We start from the raw sequence: 4,928 nt of genomic DNA, 5'->3' as shown, positions 1-4,928 counted from the left end.
CCGGAGTCTAGTCAGCCTATATAGAGTCACATAAAGAATCACTTCTTTAAAGGAGATCTGCTTTCCCTTACAGTGACCAGTTGTCAATAGTTTTTTTTTTTTGCAATCTTTTTTTTTTAATTTTTACAAAAATTTTATTGAGAATTTCATACATGCATATAAGGTGTTTTGATTAAATCCATGCCCACTCATTCCCTTCCAACATTCCCCCCTCTGAAGAGGTAACCCTAAAATCTTTTGAGGATTGAATACAAGCTCCCAAATACTTTTGACATTTGTGGCCTTTGAACAGAGTATTTTGCTAACAGGCCCAAGGACATTTTGACTTTTAGCCAAGAAACTGGCTATATTTCTTTGGGGTCTTTTTACCCTAACTGCCTAGCCAATTCCTACATCCTATTCTTATCACACCATCCTCTGAAGGGGTTACCCAAATTGCCAATAGGGAATAGGGACGCAGACTGCTCTGGCTTCTTCCATGCTGAACCAGGACACAGGGTGAGGCAATAGGTGTACCCCTTCAGTGGGTCTAAAAGACTCCCAAATTGCATAACTCTTCTCCCTAAGGGAAGAGGAAAGTCCTTGAATCATGAATAGATGTGAAGGAGAAGTAAAGGCAAGAGTAATTAGCATTACAAGTTCTAAACAGGGAACTTGAAAAAAGTCAGAACGGAAATTTTCAAATATTCATATGACAGTCCATTGGAGTTTCTGGAGTAGGGCTTCTAAAAGCATTTGTCACCCATTCCCCTTCTTCTATACTGAGTTTTTTTTCTGATTGAGTCAGCGTGAGTCATATACATGTTGTCACCATTGTTTCCAGTTCATGTGAGCAAGTTCCCAGTGGTCTAAGCCTCTGTTTTCTTAAGTCCATGCACCAAACCCAGCTCTAAAATCTTTCTAGCCCCTCTTCAACAATGATTCCTGAGCACGGGGTGGGTGAGGGTTGACATAGCAGTCCTGTCCCCTGACACATACTCTGCAGTTCCTTATTCTCTAAAACTTAACCAGTTGTGGCCTTCTGTGTGCACTACAATCTGTTGTTGTGTGAGGAAGCATCCCTGGTGAGAGTTGAGAGATGTGTTAGTATTCTGTACCCCCGTTCCACTTTTTTCCATGAGCCTTAGGTGTAGAGGTTCCATTGTAGATGTGTCACTAAGGGCTCAACAGCTCTCAAACACATATTCTCTGTGTGTGACCAGTTATGGAACTCTGTAATAGACCCCATCTTTTGCAAAAAGAAGTGTCTTTGATGAGTGGTGTATGGTACACTTGTCTGTAAATATAAGGATTCATATTTAGCATACAGTAAGAAATTTTATTTCTTTAGAGATAGGCCAGAAATGGAGTTATTTCTAGGATCTATGACCTCAACTATGTGTATTTCAATATGTTTGCAGTGCTACCCATGATTTCTCTCCATGACCAGGCTGTAAATACAATTAGATACTTGTTGATTATCCCTAAATAAAAGTGCCACTACTGCACCAATAGAAATAGTTTGGCATGCCAGTTGTTGTGGTTATTAGACTTTAGAACTGGCTTGAACCATTGATTGATTTTCTCGCTTGGCAGCTTACATAGTGTTCTTTAGAACTATGGGAGCTAGAAAGGGAAAAAAGCCTTCTAGGTCAGGTCCAGCTCTATTGCTCCAAGTTCTATGTCCAAAGTACATCCTGTCTTCAGCATTAGGTTTTTACCTTCATGCTCTGGGAGGCTATCAAGGACTGGAACAATAGCCTGTATTATTTTGAGAGTCTCTTGGGATACTCTGACCAACAACTCGAAGAGAAAGTTCTCCTGTCTCGAATTGTGTTCCTTATTATATAGCCTTCAAGTATACACATGCACTCATTTTCAGGTATTGTATGTGTATTTCTCAGGGGGTTTGGGGTTAATGCATTTCCTTTTGGCTCTTTACACTACCTGAGCTTTATTTATGCATCCTTTCTCTCTCCCTCTGTAACCTCCCCTCTTCCCTCCCCAGTTTAAGTACCCACATATCCAGTTTCCCCCTTGATAATACCTGTCTCCTATTACTCCCCATCTCTTGAGTTCCTTATCCCCCTTCTATTCCAATAGTTCTTTGTATGTCCTTGCCTCCTCCCTTCCCAGTTGAATACCCCAATTTTCCCAATTTCTCCCTTGGTAACATCTGTTTCCTACTATTTCCCTCTCTCAGGCTCTTGCTTTCCTTTTACCTCTGTACTATTTTTCCATTTTCTTGGGTCCTGTTGTTGTATCAAGAGATACACTCACATATAAGGGATAGGTGCTAAGATCTGAAAATGAGGGAGAACATGTTACTTGCTTTTCTGAGTCTGGGTTATTTCATCCAATATAACAGTTTCTAGCTCCATCCATTTACCTGGAAATGTCATAATTTCATCCTTCCTTATTACTGAGTAGAACTGAACTGTGTAAATGTACCACATTTTCATTATTCATTGATCAGTTGAGGGACTTTTCAGTTGTTTCTATTTCTTAACTATTGTGAAAAGAGCAGCAACAAACATGGTTGTACAGGTATCTCTACAGTAGGATGAATCTTTTGTATATGCCAAAGAGTGGTATAACAGGAGCATATGGTAGATTTATTTTTAGGTTTTTAGAAATTCTCCACACTACTTTCTATAGTGTTTGCATGAGTTTGCATTCCCACTAGCAGTGAATGAGTGTTCCTCTCTTTCCATATACTCATCAGCATTTGGTGTCTTTTGTTCTCTTGATGTTAGCCAGTCTGACTGGAGTAAGATAAAATCTTAAAGTGGTTTTGAATGACATTTCCCTAATTAGTATGGATGCTGATGTGTTTTTAAGGTGTGTCAGCCATTTTTATTTCTTCATTTGAGAACTCTCTGTTCAGGACCTTAGTCCATGTTTTAGTGGCTAGTTTATTTTCTTGTTTCCTTATTTTTGAATTCTTTGTATATTCTGGATGCTAATCCTCTGTCAGATGTGCAACTGGTGAAGATTTTTCCCTCAGTGGGTTTCCTCTTTACTTCCTTGGTTATTTCTTTTGCTGTAGAGAAACTTTTTAGTTTAATGAGGTCCAATGTGTTGACATTTTACTTTAAAATCTAAGCAACTGATGTCTGATTTAGAAAGTCCTTTCCTATATCCTATGTCTTGTAGAGTACTTTCTATGTTTTCTTCTAGTAGTTTTAGAGTTTCAGATTTCATATGGAGGTCTTTGATGCATTTGGAGTTGACTTTTGTGCAGGAAGCCTACATCAAAGCCTACATCTGTTTCATATGAAACAGATATGTGTTTAAAAATAAAGATTTTGTCCTTTGTTCACAAATCTTTGTATGTAAATATAGTAACATGGTTCATAAATAGCTCTTTTTACCTTTGTTTGCAAAAAAATTCCTTAATGTTCCTAAGTTGCTTTTTCAAATACAACTGTTATTACTACTTTAAATGGCAAGAAGTTGCTACATCAGAGCTTAAAGATCAGTGGCACAAACTGCATACATGCAAGATGATGTAAGTAATTCAGTGTTAGATAAGATATTGAATTACAATACAATAACAGCTGTATATAAAAGGGAGAATTCTTAATCATAGCCTTACAGAAAAGATGCAGTAAACTCTAAGCACACCCCACTTTATTAGCTATGGTACCTGCAAGCTTGCTTCTCAGGAATTTAACAGAGAAGGAAAGGGGGTGTTCTTCCTAGGTAATGATCTTAGTGGCTCTTGTTCTGCATGTACTACAGGGACTTAGAAAACTCAAGCATTTTCTTGGGCAGTTACTCAGTTGTCTCATTTTTTAGAGCTACTGGAGGGCCATGTCTGATGGCACATGCCTTTGATCTCAGCACTCAGGATGCAGAGACAGAGGCAGGCGATCTCTGTGAGATCATGAGATCAAGGCCAGCCCTGTCTACATAGTGAGTTTAAGGCCAGCTGGGGCTACAGGGGTACCTTGTCCCAAAAGAAGACAAAGGAGAAAGGAAGCCTTTGGATAGGAAAATAATACCTAGTCTTCTCCCAAGAGACTAAGAAGGAGACAAATATGTTTTTCTATCATTTTGAGTATACATTGATCACTGTTGCTTCATAAGAATTCCAGCAATATACTTCTAATAATATATTTATCATAATACTATAACTGGTATAGCTCAGATACTGTTTCACTCATGGTTAAGTTAAATTGCTAGTACTGGAACAAAACTAGACTACAGACTGATAAACTGGAATGGCATAGGGTTTATACATTTATTTGGGTTATTTATATATTAGGTGTTTATAATTTGGGACTGTTCCCAATCTTTCACAGTCAATAAGTGATCAGAGGCAATTCTGTTAAATTTATAATACAAATTATAATAAATATATATAACCCACCGTTAAACCTTACAGGAAGGCATACATTTCCTAAAATCTACATGAACACTTACAAGACAATACAAAATAGAGTAGCTAGAAAATAAAAACTATCGCCAAATACAGGTTCTTCCAGTAATTAGAAATTAGTGTGCTATGGTTTCTATTACACTTAGGTGTCAAGGTGAGCCCATCAGATTCCAGCTATTTCCTTGAGATTCTATTTAGGTGAACTTCTTTGATTAGGGTGAATGAAGTTTATTCCAATCCATTTTTCATGTTCATGGTTCTGATAATTTTGGGAAGTAAGGAGTTGTTTATTTACACTAAGGCCCGATCTTCCAGTAATATTTCTTTTCCAGCTGCTGGTAACAATGTATTATCAAAGTTAATAATCATGTAAAGACTAAGATTACACTTCTGAAAGATAATATAAAAATAAATTTATGATATCTCTAATTTAATCCTAAAATTCTGTATTTTATTTAAAGTGTAGATAAAATGCATCCTATTTATAAACCTGATCAACCTTCATATATCTTTACATAAGAAAATCTTTATAACTTTATTTCAAAGAGAAAAAACCTAATCTTTA

Source organism: Nannospalax galili, unplaced genomic scaffold (assembly GCF_000622305.1).
Source record: "Nannospalax galili isolate Female #2095 unplaced genomic scaffold, S.galili_v1.0 scaffold308, whole genome shotgun sequence".
Taxonomy (NCBI): domain Eukaryota; kingdom Metazoa; phylum Chordata; class Mammalia; order Rodentia; family Spalacidae; genus Nannospalax; species Nannospalax galili.
This window is presented reverse-complemented; position numbering follows the sequence as displayed.